The following is a 19,037-nucleotide window of genomic DNA, read 5'->3' on the forward strand; positions in this document are numbered from 1 at the left end:
ACACATGTCAACTGTTACTTTTAATTATTATTTATTACTTATAAGCAAGTATGTCACTGTTAGTGAAGCATTTGCTCTGTTCCCTGAAGGGTTTGTACTGATTCATTGCCCTTTTTCATCCCAGGATATTTGTGAGGAAGCTGGGGTTCGTTAGGGTTGTTGTCTGTGAGTGGGAAACAGAGTATGAAGTTACTGGTAACATTTGAGGGTGGATCATATCAGGCCTAAACAGGTTCCCATGAGCTTCTCCTGATAGTTGACCCCTGTCTATAGGCTCTGCACATCTCTAGGACCATTCCTGACCTTGGACAGGAGGAATTTAAATAGCTCTTGTTCAGCATTCTGTTCATGATGGAGTCACCTCACAAATAATCTGTCCTCTTTACCTTTGTGTGCAGCCCTCATCTCTGTAATGTAACCTTCCTGCTCTGGGTTATCTCACTCTAGGTAGAGATGCCTGGCCGGACTCTTATCCTCCACTCCTCGCCCTAGGTCTTCCTGAATACTAATTAGGTGACTTGGACTCTGCTATGGATCACTGAATTCCCAAATGCCTCTTGCCTCCATGCCTGACTTTCTGAGCATTTTTGCTCCTAAATTTTATGCCACTGTGTCTGTCCTATCCTCTGGACACTTTTCGACCTCCTGCCTCTAGTGCTTACTGTTGGGGGAGTATGTTGGTCTGCCTATGACAGTGGACTTTCTCCCAGTATCTAAGGCAGCATGTCTTCACCTCCAACTTCTTTCTGGTCGTGGTACTGTGGCTTCATTTAAGAGGATAGGGCAGAAATGCTATTGTGTTCACCAAAAGTCATATCTTCTACCCCCACTTAATATACAGCTAGACTACAATTTCCAGCCTTCCTTATAGTTAGGTTTGGTTATGTGACTGAATTTTACCTGAAGGAATGTGAATAAAATGATGTCCAATCCTCATGTGATCCTCCATGCCTCTCTCTCCTCCCTTACCTATGGCAAGATACCAAGGTTTTTTAACAGAGGAATCCAAGACCATACAAGAAGACAGAGCCAGACTGCCTGGGTGGCTCAGTCATTAAGCGTCTGTCTTCAGCTCAGGTCATGATCCCAGGGTCCTGGGATTGAGTCCTGCATCGGGCTCCCTGTTCAGCAGGAAGCCTGCTTCTCCCCCTCCCACTCCCCCTGCCTGTGTTCCTGCTCTCACTGTGTCTCTCTCTGTCAAATAAATAAATAAAATCTTAAAAAAAAAAAAGAAGAGCCATAGGATCCTGGATCCCTGAATGACCACATGGAAGGCTGCCTATTGACCAGGAATTGGACTTTGTGTGAATGAGAAGTAAATTTTTATTACCTTAAGTTACTGAGATGATGATGATGATGATGGTGATGATGATGATGATTTGGTACAGCATTGAGTGTTACCATAGTTCATACAAGGGGCTTGCCTCAATCCAGTTCTCAGCTATTCTCTAATTTTCCTGTTGGGTTTTGTTGCAACTGTCCAGACAGGCCTGATCTTTGTCTTCCAGAGAAAGATACCTCAAATGCACATCTTTGTTCTCACAAACATCAAGGTTTAACTGAAATCAATGTATCCAACTTTTCCATATGCCTTAAAGAATCTTCTAAGAACACTGATTCTTAGACTAGACCCCTTTGAAAATTTGACAGAAACTACAGATCATTTCCCGGGGGGGGGAAAGAGCCCAATATTCTTAAGAACACCCCCAAATTTCTGAGCATTCACAGGACCCTGAAGCCCATCCAAGGTTTCAGGATAAGAATCCCTGCTTCAGGAGTAAATAATGGATAAAAGTAATTTAAAAGTAATTTTTTTTAAAGATTTTATTTATTTATTTGACAGAGAGACACAGTGAGAGAGGGAACACAAGCAGGGGGAGTGGGAGAGGGAGAAGCAGGCTTCCCGCTGAGCAGGGAGCCCGATGCGGGGCTCGATCCCAGGACCCTGGCATCATGACCTGAGCCAAAGGCAGACGCTTAACGACTGAGCCACCCAGGCGCCCCTAAAAGTAATTTTTTTTAAGTTTTTATTTTTTTTTTAAGATTTTATTTATTTATTTGACAGAGAGAGAGAGAGCACAAGCTGGGAGAGTGGCAGGCAGAGAGAGAAGCAGGCTCCCCGCTGAGCAAGGAGCATGATGCGGGACTCGATCCCAGGACCCTGGGATCATGACCTGAGCTGAAGGCAGCTGCTTAACCAACTGAGCCACCCAGACACCCTATAAAAGTGGTTTTTAAACCAGTCTTCTCAAACTGGGCTGCCCTCTCTTCAGTATTAGTTAAAAACATTCATTGGTTAATTCAGCTGCAAAATGAGTCCATAATAGCAACTTAGTGTTTCTGCTTTTGTATTTAATTATTTAATTTTGCCTTTCACTACTACTCTTTCTGCCTTGTTAGGTAATTTTTCCTGAAGGAGGAAATACTTTTGACACAGGACAAATTTTTGTGACAAAGATTGCTCCAGATTCTTCTCTCTCAATTTCAGATTTTCTTTTCTTGCCATTTTAATAGGTAGGCAATGTTCCCAGAGTTCGCCTGCAAAGTAGAATCTTTGTGAAAGAAAAATAAAATTTGATGGACAGGATTTATTGGTAGGCAGTTTGTGTGCTTAACAACACCTGATAGAGAATTGTGGCTAGGAGCTCCTATTATAGAGTAATCACATGAAATTATATCTGAATACACTCTTACCTGTTCAGTGTAGTATTTCAGAAGAGAGAACCGCCTTTGTACATTCAAATAAGCAGATTGAACAGCTCCAGTTCTAATGGGTCATTTGTAATGATTACCATCCATTTATCTCTTTGCATTTAAATGTTTTTTCTTCAGGTGTTAAGACAAACTATGCAAAGAGAGAAGCAGAGAGGCGAAAGAGGAAATCCGGGTAAGAGAAAGAAGGCTTGATTTAAGCGTTTGAAAACATAATGAAAATCAAGGTCTCAAAATTGGACTCTGGGCTTTGCTCTTGGTAGGAACAGTGTAGTCAATCCCTCTGCAGCTGAAAAATTGAAAATGAGAAGTGTTTTGTGCTTTAAGGGGAAGATTTAATGCCAATCCTAGGACAAACAGCTGGACAGGCTAGAGAGAACTGCCATCTTTGTGACTAGTGGGTCATGAGATACAGGGGTTCCCTAGTAAGAAGGTGGACTCCTCTCTGCCGACTTTCCTCCCCTCTCCAGGTTTGTAAAGTGTAAGAAAATGTGTCCTATGTTATAAATGGTTTTGATGTAATCAAGCCAGCCAAAGCATAAGCCCATATGATGGTTATCTATGTGTTATGATTTGAGGGACAGCAAAAGACCCACTTGACTGAGAATATCACCAAAATTTGTACCCTTAAAATCCTTCTCCTTTTGTTCTTTAGGATGTTTGTTTGTGGGTTTTGTTTTTTGTTTTTTTTAGAGAGACAGAGTACACTAGAGCAGGGGGTGGGGGCCTGGGGGCGGGGAGGGGCCCAAGGAGAGAGAGAATCTCAAGCAGGCTCCATGCTCAGCTCAGAGCCTGATATGGGGCTCAATCTCAAGACCCTGACATCATGACATGAGCCGAAATCAAGAGTTGGTCACTTAACTGACTGAGCCACCCAGGCACCCCTAGTATATTTTTAATTAAGCAAGTAATTCATAAGTTCTTTATTGCTTTAAAAGATTCAAACCATTTAGAGGTAATTAGTTAATGAAATAACTTACAAATCAGTAATTAATTTGAACCATGTAAGATATTGCTAAGCATTATAACGTGACATAGAATTGGCTGGTAGGCTTTGAATAAAGGAGAGTGTGGTGTGTGGAATTAAGAATGGGAGATACTGAGAGAAGGAGACAGACTCACATGAATGCCCCATTAAGGCTCTTGGGAAAACCAGAAAGGAACTGATGAAACCACTAGCTGGCTGAGAGTCTGTAGGGGGAAGCCAAAGAAAGCTTGCTGTGGAGTTGGGGGTGTTGTCAGAGACAAATTTAGTATACTTTCTTACTTTTGCCAAGATTGGAGTACAATCTTGCCTATGTAGAATAGATGGACCAGAGGTGCAGCTTTAGAAACAAGATCTAGTCCTATGAGAGCAGGCATTGTAATGGGGGGTGGTGGGGAGGAAGCCAGACTTCAGAACCAGACCTGAGGCTGAGTTCTAGTTCAGCCACTAATCACCCATGTGCCCTCAAGCAAGTCATTTTACCTCACATGTAAAGTATAAACAGGGGCACTCACTTTTTTTTTTTTAATTTTATTTATTTATTTGACAGAGAGACAGCAAGAGAGGGAACACAAGCAGGGGGAGTGGGAGAGGGAGAAGCAGGCTCTCCACTGAGCAGGGAGCCCGATGCGGGGCTCAATCCCAGGACCCTGGGATCATGACCTGAGCTGAAGGCAGACGCTTAATGACTGAGCCACCCAGGCGCCCCTGGGAGCACCCACTTTAATTAGATAGCTTCTGTAAGAGTCAAGTACCATTCTAGACACATGGCAGACATTATGAGTATATCTTTCCTGGAAAGGTTGTTTATCAGTCAAGGCGCCCCAAGTGTCTTGTGTTCACCAAAAGTCATTTCTTCTACCCCCCTAAATATACAGCTAGACTACAATTTCCAGCCTCCCTTATAGTTAGGTTTGGTAATGTGACTGACTTTTGCCTGAAGGAGTGTAGGTAAAATGATGTCCAATCTTCAGGGGATCCTCCATGCCCTCTCTCTCCTCCCTTACCTACTAGCAAGATACCAAGGTTTTAAAAGAGGAATACAAGGGGTGCCTGGGTGGCTCAGTTGGTTAAGCGACCGCCTTCTGCTCAGGTCATGATCCTGGAGTCCTGGGATCGAGTCCCACATCGGGCTCCCTCAGCAGAGCTGCTTCTCCCTCTGACCCTCATGCTCTCTCTCTCTCTCTCATTCTCTCTCTCAAATAAATAAATAAAATCTTAAAAAAAAAAAAAAAAGAAGAATCCAAGACCATATAAGAAGGCAGAGCTATAGGATGCAGATCCTGGATCCCTGAATGACCACAGGGAAGGCTCAGGTGCCCCAAGAGGTGGCTCTTTTAAGTGATGAGTATTTATTTGGTAAAAGGAAAATAGCTGATTGTTTTTGTAATATCAAATTGTTATATATATTTTTTCTTAGAATGACCTTCCTGCTACAGTATTTATTCATCAATTTATTAAAATGGGGTGGTTCAGGAGTGCCTGGCTAGCTCAGTTAGAAAAGCATGCAACTCTTGATCTCAGGGCCGTGAGTTTGAGCCCCACGTTGGGTGTAGAGATTACTTAAATAAATTTTAAAAATGGGGTTTTTCATTTGTAAGGTTCATAAAGGTTGCCATCTGCTAGTGAAAGCCAATCTTTCACCCATCCTGTCCTTACTTATTAACAGGAACCTCTCCAATTCTTCCCTCTCCTGGCCTTCCTAGTGAAGAAAAACTTGCTTACATTGAGTGCCCCTTAAGGGACCCTGAAATGTCAACCCCAGGGTAAAGGTAGGAAGGGTTGATACAGGTATCACTTTCTATTAAGCCACAGGCTTAGAAACAAAACAAAGAAACCAAAAACCTCTCTCAGATGGACATGCATTAAGAAAATGTTTGGCTTTGTTATTAATTTAAGGGAATAATAAAAGCTAATATTTATTGAATACTTAAGATGTACCTTGCACTGTTCTACAGACTTCCAATGAGTTAGAACATTTAAACCTATCTCCATTTTATAGATGGAGAAAATGAAGCAGAGAGAAATGAAAGTAAATTGCCTCAAATCACACAGAAAGCGGTAGAACCAGGACGCAGACTCCTGTGATCTGACATCAAAGCTTGACCACCATTTTACTGCACCACCCTGCTAGAGACTGTTATTAGACCAAAATATGAGACAGTGCTTTCACAGAGGGTTTCTGCCCGCATATCAGTGACGTTGAAAGCTTTCTGGTCCTTATTCTTTTATCAGAGCACACCATTCACAGTGATTTTAGGACATTTGTCTGAGGATATTATAACAAATCAGTCCCAGTTTCAGTTCTCAGAGTGGCCCAATGTGACAGCTAATATTTTGTGTCAACTTCGCTAGGTCAGGATACCCTGATATTTGGTCAAACACTTGTCAGGATGTAGCTGTGAAAGTATTTTTCATATGAGATGAACATTTTAATCCATAGACTTTGAGTAAAGCAGATTACTCTCTATAACCTGGATGGGGGCCTCATCTAATCAGTTGAAGGTCCTAAGAGAAAAAGATGGAGATCCCCTGAGGAAAAGGAAACGTATCGGTTCTATTTTTCTAGAGAGCACACTAAATACTACTAATTTTTTTTCTCTTATAATCTTTCCCTTGTACTGAAGCCATAGTGTGCTGTAAGCAAAGCTGTTGTTAAATCGCTATTTACCAATGAAGAATCTGAGGTGATTATGTCTTTTCTTTCTCCACATAGTCCCAAATGACTTTCCAGTCACAATCACACTGACTTTCACGTACAGGAGCACAAAAGAGCAAAGGAATGGATGCCAACAGATTTATTAGCACCTTCCCCACATCACCTCTGTCCACTTACCTGAGAGGCAGGTGTTGAAGATGGCAAGGGCCAAAGTAAAACCCAGTTCTCACCCAAATAAACTATCTCTAAAAAGGAAATCCAAAATAAAAATGGTGTGAGGTGTCATTGTCCCATATTTAGGAGGAACTGTAGAGGAGCAGCCAACAGTCACACAGATGCTTAAGATTATGCCTATGTAAATTCCAGGCAATATTCTGATTATAACCCATGCTAATTAAATGTTAACACTTAACATTCATGATTAACAAAAGTTTTCTGGCTGTTGTCAAATCTTAAGTGAAAAGCTTTTAGCTTCCTTCATTTCTTACCAATGAAACCAATTTGGAAGACTCTTTCAAAGCAATGTCTTTAATTGGAAAGGACTCCCTCATGCATGAATGAACAATGTGTTTCCTCAGGCCACTAATGAAATGTGCCCTATCCAGGATTGCAGAAACATCTGGGATGAATATAATAAAACAAGAGGAGAACATTATGGGAGGAAGAAACTCATTTTTTAAATTTAATTTGATTTTTTTTTTTTTTTTAGAAAGAGAACATGCGTGCGGGGGGGGGGGGGGTGGCAGGGGGATAGAGGGAGAGGGAGAGAGAGAATCTTAAGCAGGCTTCACATGGAGCCTGACATCGGGCTCAATGTCACGACCCTGAGACCATGACCTGAGCCGAAATCAAGACTGAGCCACCCAGGCACTCCTGAAGATTCATTTTTTAAAAATGTAATAAATTTAAGAAATGAAGAAAAGGTAGTAAAATATAAAGTTCAGTGGATGGGTTTGATAGTAGCTCGGACAAGCTGAGAACATCAGTTCTGGAAGAGGTTAGGAGGTATGGAGGGCAGAACAGGATGCTCTGACATACATCTGAGAGGGGCCACTGCATATTAAGCATTTTGTTTCTTCTTGTTCTAAAAGATTAATATTCTCAGATACTTTGCAGATTTTTAAAAATAGTTCTCTTGAAATTTACTATCTCAAAAAGTGATGTCCATAAAGATGCTGTGAGGAACTGATTACTTCTATTAATTAAATGAATGTAGGTGAACAAAACTGATAATTCAGGGTAACCTCTCTGCTACGGAGGGGTTTGTGGCCCCCCCAGAATTCATATGTTGAATCCTCATTCCCAGTGTGGTGGTAGTTTGAGGTGGGGCCTTTGGGAGGTGATTGGGATTTGTGCCCTTATAAAAGATGCTTGAAAAAGCTCCCCGGCCCCTCTTGCCACATGAGTTTATAGGGAAAAGATGACTCTCACCAAAAACTGAATCTGTTGGTGCCATGATCTTGGGTTTCCCAGGCTCCAGTGCTGTGAGATATAAATGTTTATTGCTTATAAGCCACCCAGTTTATGGTATTTTTGTTGTAGCAGCCCAAACAGACTAACTCTCCCAAACCTGATCCATCTGCTAATTCCCCTTGAAGTCATTTTTGTAAAGTATCTCAATTCTTCATTTCACTTCTTTATGTATGTAGATTTTAATTTAAATGATACCCCAACTTTTGCTCTAGCACATTCTTTTATTTGTTTATTTTTTTAAAGATTTTATTTATTTATTTGAGAGAGAGAGAGATAGAAAGAGAATGAGTGGTGGGGAGGGCAGAGGGAGAGAGAGAGAGAGAGAGGCAGACTCCCCTACTGAGCAGGAAACCTGATGGGGGCTTGAACCCGGGACCCAGAGATCATGATCTGAGCCCTGAGCCAAGGGCAGACGCTTAACCAGCTGAGCCACCCAGGTGCCCCGCATTCTCTCAGTCTCAGAATTTACTTCTTCTCTGTATAATAATAAATCTAACATTTATTCAGTGTTTATTATGTACTAACCCTTGTAAAGTGGTTTGTGTTACTGTATTATTTCATCTTAAAACAATCCACAGAGGAGGTAGTATTATTATCCTCATTTTACCAATTAAGAAACTGAGGAAGGGGGCGCCTGGGTGGCTCAGCTGTTGGGCGTCTGCCTTCGGCTTGGGTCGTGGTCCCGGGGTCCTGGGATCAAGCCCCGCATCAGGCTCCCTGCTCAGCGGGAAGCCTGCTTCTCCCTCTCCCACTCCCCCTGCTTGTGTTCCCTCTCACGCTGTCTCTCTCTGTCAATAAATAATAAAAATCTTTAAAAAAAAAAAAAAAGAAAGAAACTGAGGAAGAAAGAGGTTTAGACATTGACCCAAGGTCATACAGCTACCCATTCATAATGGAAAACAATTCACATTCCTTTGTCAAGGTTAATTCATGGCAACAATGATTCATTTTATTCCTAATTATCAATGATCAATCATTCTTTTGTACAACCTGTTTTACAGCCTCAGCTGTCCTCTTCCATTACAATCCATCCTGTCCATCCTCCCTTCTCCCAAATTAAAAAAGCACAAAGTCTGGTAAAAAAAAAATATCTGGATAGTTGAATGGGTTTGATTTTATTATTTGCTTCTTAATGGGAAGATCTGGGTCATTTCCCTCATTTTTCATTTCATTTTAAGACCTGGTTTGTGGTATTTCATATGTCTGCTAGGAATGAAGGAAAGTCCTTCAAACTGGGTGTTTTGACTATCAAAACATTTTCATAATGATCCTTAGGTTAAGGCTTAGACCAGAAATCATCGCTGTGATGAATAAGAAGCAACAGCGTGACCATCTATCCTGGCTAAAAGACATAAAACTTGCTTTTGAGCGTTTCTTTGGCAAAGTTTCTGGGCAGTATTTCTAGAACAAAAGCCTCCTCCATTTGGTGCTGCGGAAATATGGTGCCTGATTCTCTGACGGGAGTCTCCCAGCTGACTGGGTGAGCCCAGAGTCCAAGGGACCTCTCTCCTAAAACTAGACAGGGCACAAGAAAAGTCTGGGGACCAAATACCTGGCACCGCTTAGAAACTTATTGTCATGATAAACTTAGCCTAAATTACCAAGAATTCCTGTTACTGCAGAAAACAGTGACTATTTTCCACTTTAAAACAAACCTTATCAGGCCACCAAGGCTAGTGAAAAAAAGGGGTGTCTCTCCTGAGGCCACTGCAGGTGATGTTATTATCTAAAGGAAAGTCTATATTAAACTTTAATGTGAATGTGAATCTCCTGCAGATGTTATCAAAGATCAGATTCTGATTCAGGGGTGGGGTCTGAGATTTTGCATTTCTAACAGCTCCCAGGTGAGGCTGATGCTACTGGTCCATGAGCCCCTATGGAGAAATGTATGGAGAAAGGAGATTACCTTTCTTTGTTCAGTTGTTTTGTTTTGTTTTGTTTGAGAGAGACAGAGAGAGAGAGAGAGACCCCGCACATGCACGAGAGAGCATGGAGGGGGAAGGGGCAGGGGGAGAGGGAGAGAGAATCTTAAGCAGGCTTCACACCCAATGTGGAGCTGGACACAGGGCTCTGTATCACAACCCTGAGATCATGACCTGGGCGGAAATCAGGAGTCAGTTACTTAACAGACTGAGCCACCCAGGCGCCCTGGGAGATTACCTTTCAATGTAGCTAGCCCATGGTTGGTTTATTTGTTTTTTCTTTTCTTGAAGGCTGGTGCTAAATAATAAAAGCTACCTCACTTTCTTTCCACTTTATCACTTGTGTTTGGAGCAACACAACGAAAGGGCAAGCTGTAACTTGTGAATAGCAGACATATTAATAAAAGAAAGCTCCAGAGGGAGAACTCACGACCAGCTTGTTGCCATGACGCCAGGTTAAAGACACAGCGCTGGAAGAGTGATTCTCTCTGGAGTAGGTATCAAGTGACACCATCTTAATTACCCATGGAAAAGACTGCCCCTTTCCCAGCAAACAGTTATTTCCTGATCGATACCCCTGTCTTGTTAAGTATACTCCCTGACCATTTATTACCAAACATCTGATACACTTTGCCTGAGAAGGAGAACTACCTTCTCAGTTATCACTCCTTATCAGCAGTCCCAACCCACTGCACATGCCAAAGCTTCTACATGCAGCGAGTCTGAATTGTTTGAAACTCCTCGTTATTTGTTATGCCTCAGTGACTTTTGACTATAGACGGAGAAATAAGAAGGGCACACAACTTCCCTTCTAGCAACTTCTTTTATGCTTGCGGATGAAGCCTCAGTTTGGGGAAAGGAAAGAGGATTGTCTCCAGCCCTCTCTGAGACATCTCCTGACCTTGGCCCCCTGCCACTCGCCCACTCCTCACCACCGTACTCACTTCACTTTTGGTTGTGGCCCACAGGACTCGTGGATTGCTGTCGCATCTGACACCTGATAGACATGGGTTAGGAGGGCGATGCGGCTCTCGCTTCCCCTCTTGGTTCTCTGTTTTACTTCCCTCCAAAACATCACCACACTGCATTGATATTTTCATTAATGAGTGTCCTGGGTTGAATAGTGTCCCCTTAAATTAATTTCTACCAGGAACCTCAGAATGGAATCTTGCCTGGAAATAGAGTCTTTGTAGATGTAATTGGTAAAGACGAGGTCATAGTCGGTTAGGATGAGCCCCAAATCCAATAACTGGGGTCCTTATAAGAGGAAAGGACACACACATACTCAGAGGAGAGGGCCATGTGACAATGGAGGCAGAGATTGGATGCAAGCCAAGGAATTCCGAAGAGTGCCAGCAACCATCAGAAGCGAGGAAAAGACAAGGAAGGATTCTCCTTTAGAGGGAGTGCTTGATTTCAGATTTCTAGCCTCCAGAACCATGAAAGAATAAATTTCTGTTGTTCGAAGCCACCCAGTTTATGGTACTTTGTCACGGCGCCCATGGGAAAGGATACCATGAGTGAGAGAAATTAAAGGCATTAAAAGGTACGCTGGAAAGAATTTAAAGCTGTGTGGAAAATGTGACTTCTCTTACAATCTAAAGAAAAAGTCTCTGAGAAGCCCTTCATAGAGCTCCATTTCCTCACCTTGTGCAAGGTTCAAGTCAGGACTTCCCATGGGAGCATCTTCTTCAAACCTCCACAGTTCAGATCTCTACCCACCTCTTGGGAAATCTCCCACACAACCACTAGGGATTGGTTTGCCAATTTCAAGCCCAACCCCAGAAGCAGAAGCAGAAGCAGAAGCAGAAGCAGAAGCAGAAGCAGATGCTGCAGCCTTAACCAGCTCCCACAACTGTATAATGTCTAGTTCCTATGTATAACTCATGGTGGTTCTGTTTCTCCTACTGAACAGTAACCAATCCAGAATTTGGTACCAGATGTGGGGTGTCCTGGTTATCTATAGCTGTGTAACAAAACATCCCAACACTTATTGACTTAAAACTAACATTTTATTGGGGCGGCTGGGTGGCTCAGTCGTTAAGTGTCTGCCTTCGGCTCAGGTCATGATCCCAGGGTCCTGGGTTCGAGCCCCACATTGGGCTCCCTGCTCAGCAGGAAGCCTGCTTCTCCCTCTCCCACTCCCCCTGCTTGTGTTCCCTCTCTCGCTGTGTCTCTCTCTGTGAAATAAATAAAATCTTTAAAAAAAAAAAAAACTAATATTTTATTAAATCTCATGATTACTGTGGGTTGGGTATTTGGTAAGTTCTTAGTGTGGTAGCTCTGTCTTGGTCCCTGCTTTTAGACTTCTGCTAATGGTTTTCTCAAGGCCCTTCCATTTCTGTCTGCCAATGCCAATGGCAGATGCCACTTGTTTTAGGGTTTTGTTATGGCAGCATTCAATTTCCAGGTACCGAATCTTCTTCTGGTATCTATTACTGGCTTAAAAATCATCCACAAACAACAATAATCATTTTATTATCTCTCATAGTTTCTGTATATGAGGGATTTGGGAAGGACTTGACTGCCAGGCTCTGGCTCAGAGTCTTCATGTGGTTGCATCAGGTGATGGCCGGAGCTGGAACAGCAGGGGAATGGAGCAGCTGGGGGCTAGCCAGGCATCTCTCTCTTTACCTGTAGTCCCAGGGCCTCTCCATATGGTTTCTCTGCATGCACCACTTCAGTGCATTGTGGCCCTTTAGCAGTGAGCCATTCATATGGACTGAAGGCTTTAACAGCAAGGAGCCCAGTGAATAAGGCAACACCTTTAACGACTTAGCTTATTTTTGTTCCGAGAATATGTCTTCTCTTCCTTCTCCAAAAATATTAATAATATTTTTTCCTTTTCAGTTTTCATCTCCTCCCATAGTTTGTTTCCTCCAAAATTTTTTGTTTGCTCTCTTTCATAAGTGTCATTATTTTAATTTGGTTCTATTTCATTAACTATGAGTTAAACCTTTTAAAGCTGCTTATGGGTCACATTCACTTTTTTCCTTTTTGAATTACCTTTTCATTTCTTTTGCCCATTTTCTAATTGTGGTGATTGTCTTTTTTGGAAGGTTTTTAAGAAGCCTTTATATGGTAATGACACTGTTTGCCATTTATATTGTGCATATTATTCTCCCATTAGTTGTCATATTTTCCCCAAGCTAAAAACTAGGATAAATGCTATATGAAAGGATGTTTACCTGATTTACAAATGTATATGTATAGAAAGAATTATAAAAATCTATAAAAATAAATTCCAGTTATAATTTAATAATTTGCCTTTAAAGAAAATAGTAAAAATTCCTGAAATAACTCTTCCTAAAGATCCATACCTATTAGATAATGGTTCTCAATTCTGGCTGCACATAAGAAGCATTTTGGGAACTTTCAAAAGTACTGATGTCTGGGTGCTAGCCCCACAAAAGACTGGTCTCGAGATGCTAATGTGCAGCCAGGGTTCAAAGTCCTTGCTATATATAAATCAATCCTCTTAATCAGAGCTGGCTACTTGTGGGTCAAGCTTCCCTTCAGAAAACTTGGGGCTGGTCATTGCACTTGGGTCTTATCCTTCTGGGTTCTTCTGAGCAACTTTTTTTTTTTTTAAGGTTTATTTATGTATTTGAGAAAGAAAGAGAGAGAGAACACGAGCGAGCTTGAATGGGGTGGGGGGCAGAGGGAGAGCAAGGGAGAATCCCAAACAGACTCCCCGCTGAGAGCAGAGCCCAACTCGGGGCTTGATTCCATGACCCCAAGACCATGACCTGAACTGAAACCAAGAGTCGGAAGCCCAACCCACTGCACCACCCAGGCGCTCCCTGAGTAGCCGTTTTATTGATAGGTTACAGAGAGTCCATTTGCTCCTATGCGTCTCCTCTTCCTCTTCTGTCACCAGCTGCCTGAAATTCTCAATATCATTGTCAGTCCTTAAGGATTCTTCTCTTAAGGTGTCCTGTTGCTTGAGAGTTTAACGCATTGGTTACCTAGTTCCTTGCTACTCAAAGTGGTGTCCTTGACCTGCAGACCCCCAGGTTCAAACCCAGACCTAATGAATCAGAGTCTGCATTTAAATCAAATTCCCAGATGATTCATATGCCCATTAAAGCTTGAGGAAGGCAAATCCACAGGGAATTGTCCACTAGGATGTAAACTACATAGGGCGGGGACCTTGTGTATCTTGTCCAGTGCTATGCTATCAGACCTACAGTTATATATGTTGAATGAATGGATTTGCTTATTAAAGGAAGTTAAACATGTTACATAATATGAGTCATATAATATGTATCAACAAGGCTTTCTTTGGGTGCCACTATGACAGGCAGAATCATACTGTGGATATGTTTTTCTCAATGCAGCATGATATTTATATATGCCGTATTAGTATGACTCGGGTTGCTTGGCACAGTTGTGCTCTAACAGGTGGAGTGACTTATTACTACTAGTTGTATTTTTTTTAATCCTTCATAAGGGACTTTTGTGTATATTTATTCCCTACAGTGTGCAAGGACTCAACCCTGTGAACCAGGAGAACATGGGTGTCTTCACTTAAGACATAGGCAAACATGAGGGGCACCTGGGTGGCTCAGTCGTTTAAATATCTGCCTTCGGCTCAGGTCATGATCCCGGGGCCCCAGGATCAAGGCTGCATCAGGCTTCCTGCTCAGCGGGGAGCCTGCTCAGGGAGCCTGCTTCTCCCTCTCCCTCTGCCTCTTCCCTCTGTTTGTGCTCTCTCTTTCTCAAATAAATAAGCAAATCTTAAAAAAAAAAAAAAAAAAGACGTAGGCAAACACGAGATCGAAAAATTGAGAGTGAATTAATGCCAAACTAGAATTTGCACTCAAAACTCCCAAGTTTCTAGAAAGACTACTGTCTAACCACCTGTCATTGAAGTCTTGTATTTAGAGCTCAGCAGTGTATAATGCTAATGAAGTTCAAACTTCTGCAGCATGAACATGAAAGAATTATAATATAGGTAATAAAACATTTCATTTAAAGGCATTTCCCCTAGTTTTCTATACTAATACATTTGGTTTCAAGTAACTAATTAAAGCCTACAGTAAAACCCCAAAATGAATATTGACAATACAGACCTGTAAGGATTTCACGAAATAAATTTAAAATAAAATTGTCCTGGGTATTCATGAGAAAACCAACATGAAATTGCTCCGCCTTTTATAGCTCTATATCCTTATGAGCTGGGAAGAGAACATATTCTGTGCTGTGGAAATGTCACTTTATTTTTTGCCTCAGAAAATAAACCTTCATTCCTTTTTGATGACACCCAGAATAATCTCTGATCATATAATTTACTTCTCAGTTCACCAGAGGATAATTGTAGCGAAGTGAACTTCAGAGATGGATGTTTAGGATAATGTTATGACGTTAGAGGCGAGGTAGATAAGCGGCATTTGGAAGGAATTCGTGACGATGTGATAATCTTTTATAAATGATTCTGTCCTTGACTATTTTTATATGGGAGTGTCATTAGATGCATCCAACTATCTTTTTCAATAGACTATATTGTTTAAACCCGAGATTGAGATCGGTTTTTTAGTTGCCTTCACATCCCTCAGAATTTTGTACATGACACTGCCTTGTATTTGATATGAGTTCCACAAATAGTTGTTTAATTGAATTACTCAACTGTAATGTGAGACCCCATGTTTACATTCTTTAGATGTAGACCCCTCAAAACCTAAAGTAATAACAATAAACACTAAACTCAATACAGACTCTTAAGACTATCCTCAAATAGATTAAAATGGGGGGTGTTATTAAACTGTAAGTTTAACTTCTATGAAGTCGGCCCTTAGAGCAAATATCATCCATGGCCCTCTAGCACCATTTCCTCCCTGGAGCTTTCTTCCTTGTACCCTTGGTTAAAGTAGAAGGACAACAATTTGGACATGGCAGGTGGGTCATGCACCACAGATCTGGATGTGCTTTATTCCAGAAATGAGTGACAAATGTAAGCAAAGTTTTACCTGAAGAGATCTGGAAAGAAAAAGCAATGGCCTCCATATATTGAGAACTTATAAGTATCAGGTGCTATACTAAATTCTTTATAAAAACAAACTCCACTATTACTGCCTCCTATTTACAGATAAGGACAGATGGAGGAACCGAGACCAAGAGCAAGTGAGTAACTTTCCAAAGCTCGTGGGTGGCAAGGTTGGGATTTGAACTCAGGCTGTCTGGCTCCAGTCTCGTTACTCTCTATGGTACACTACCTCTCCAAAATGATTGTTAAAGTTTCTTTTTTCTTGTACAATGAATTAAGACCTTTTCCACACCCTTTTAGAATTAATTTGTCCCCTTCCTAGTTCACTGGATAAGCTTATTCATAAAGCCTATCATTAAAAACCTGCACCCTAAAATGAGCATGGGAAGCCAACAGTTTAAGGGACTCCGGTAGCAATTAGCTTTCCCCAAATAGCACACTTTGTTTAGCAAGGACTCTGGAAAGCCAAAGAAGTCATGATAAATCACCGTGATATTAGTGGGCCACAATGTTGCTGAACAAATGGGATGCTCCAATGGTTTCTCTCTCCTGGTCTGAGTGTCCCTGTCTATATAACAGGGAATTTGGACTACATGATGGCTAATGTTCCTTCCATGCCTCTACCACCTCCCTTGGCTTATCGCTGTTTCCCAAGGTTGTGGGGTGGGCCCATGACTTCCCAGGGCTCTTTGATATTCATCTACAATTCTGGACTGCTCTTGAAGCAAGTGTGAAGGACAAGAGGCCAATAAAGTAAAACACCTATATGTAGTGACAAAACAAGACACAACTGATGGAGAGTAATGCAAAGAAATTTCATGAAATCCATATAAATGGATAAATGATACAGACATTTGTTGGTCCTCCTAGGTATGACAAATGCAACAGGCATTAACATGGAAGACAAAGCTCATGACAGCTCTTTGTTAATGATCCTGTAGGTGCTGGCTTCTACTCCTGACCAGGGATCACCTTTTTCTATACAATAAATACCTATAAAGCACTTACTATGTACTGGACACTGTTTTAGACATTGGGATTAGGTCTTAGTTCATTTGGGTTGCTATAAGAAAAATGCCATAGGGGCGCCTGGGTGGCTCAGTTGGTTGGGTGACTGCCTTCAGCTCAGGTCATGGTTCCAGGGTCCTGGGAATGAGCCCTGCATCGGGCTCCCTGCAAGGCGGGAAGCCTGCTTCTCCCTCTCCTTCTGCCTGCCGTTCTGCCTACTTGTGCTCTCTTATCTCTCTGTCAAATAAATAAAAACCTTAAAAAAAAAGAGAGAAGAAAAATGCCATAAACCAAATAGCTTAGAAGCAACAGAAATTTATTTCTCACTGCTGCAGAGGCTGGAAAGTTTAAGATCAAGCACTGGCTGATTCCACGTCTGATGAGGTCCTCTTCCTGGTTCATAGATGACTTTCTTTTCATTGTAACCTCACATGGTGGAAGGGGTGGGCTAGTTCCCTGGGGTCTCTTTCATAAGGGCACTAATGCCAAACATGAGGGCTCTGTCCTCATGACCTAATTCCCCCACCTCCCACTACCATCACCTTGGGGGTTAGGATTTCAACACATGAATGTAGGGGGACACAAACATTTAGTCAATAGTGTAAACAAAAGTGAAAAAGATTCTTGTTCTCATGGAGTTCATATTCATTTTAGATGGAGCCACTCTTTGTTCTTTTTGTTCAGATGCCTCTTTGTATTTTGGGTCCTCTTAGTGGGTAAAATGTGGCAAGTTGCATAAAATGAGGCAACAAAGGCATTACACCACAAATGGCCCCGATTCTCTGACCAGTAATGGCGCCCGAGATATCTGCGGTGGGACGACCATGAGGTGAGGCATCTCCTGTGCCAATGCGAGCATCTCCCAGGCATCTCCCGGGCTGTCTGCATTGGTACTGCTGTAGATTCAGCTTGGGAGCTTTCTTCTTCCTGGGACAAAATGGCCGACGAATGTGGATTTTTTTTTTTTTTTTAATGGCGTAAGGGGCGCCTGGGTGGTTCAGTCAGTTAAGTGCCTAGCTCTTGATCTCAGCTCGGGTCTTGATCTCGGGGTCATGAGTTAGGCCCCTGTGTTGGCCCCACGCTGGACTTGGAGCCTACTTAAAAAAAATGGCCTAAGATACCTTAAGTCCAGGTTGAAAAACAAAAGCAGAACAGCAGCTCACCTCAGCAGGTGGAGGCTGAGAGTCCTCTTGGTATCCCTCCCGAAGTCACCTTACCCTGGCTACCTCTCCAATTGCGCTCTTGCCCTGTGCCGCCCTTCTCATCATGTCCCTTTTCTCTGTGCTCTTAGAGCTAGGTGTGACAAAATGTGCAGAGAATAAACAGGCCGCCAGCCTTCCAGCTGCGGAGTGGTGCTCAGCGGTGCAGTGGACAGGAAACACTCCGTGGCAATGGCCATTCCAAAACACTGGCTGTGTTTAACAGTTGTGGATTCTTCACCTGCTACCGTGATGCTCACAGACGAAAGTCTTGTCCCTGAAACCTGTGACCTCTGCTCCCAGACTCCGGACCAGTGAGCTGCGGCCTGACTTGTGAAGTGTAGCTGAGCTTGGGAGAAAACAGCTGGAGACCCTGATGATCTCACAGTATGTATTATGAACAGGAAGTATGGAGTTATTCTTTAAGTTATGGCTGTCCTTCATTTTCCTGAAGGTACCGTCTGCAAGCCATCTCCTGCAGCCACTGCCCGTGGGAGTTGGACCCTTGCGGGCCTCATTGCTCTCTCCCCCTGGGTTCCTAGCCAGGCTCTGGGAAGGAGCTTCTCAGAGTGCTTTCAAAGTGTGGGGCTCACCCGATCCTAAGACGGGCACATTATGCACCCAGCTCCTCTTCCACTTGCCTACTCCCCACCCCAGGGCAGGGGATGAGGGAGTTTGGAATGGAGGGCTGAGCATGGGAAAGTTCTCTTGCTTTTAGAACTAAGGCGTGATGCAGCCTGTCCACCGCCTACAGGATATGACTCAGTGGAGGGGAGTGTAGCATTTCCTTCCCATGCTTCTCTCCTCGGAGCTGTGTGCCATCACGCAGGGCAGTAAGCGGCACTGGCTTCCCAAATCCCACCTTTACCTCTCCTTAAGTTCATCCTCTCAGGTCTCCTGACCTCGCTGTGATAACAGTGGGGAGTGGGTCTTAGGTGGCTCACCCGTGCATTTATTATGGGAATGGTGTCAGCAAAACCGCCAAAGGATCTGTGTTTCCTTATTTGGACGACTGGCGAATTAGGATTCCAAGATGTAGAGCACAGCGCAGCTGTGGGTCGGAAATGACAAGCAAGTCCCAGAAGAGGCTGTT

Source organism: Neomonachus schauinslandi, chromosome 7, assembly GCF_002201575.2.
Source record: "Neomonachus schauinslandi chromosome 7, ASM220157v2, whole genome shotgun sequence".
NCBI lineage: Eukaryota > Metazoa > Chordata > Mammalia > Carnivora > Phocidae > Neomonachus > Neomonachus schauinslandi.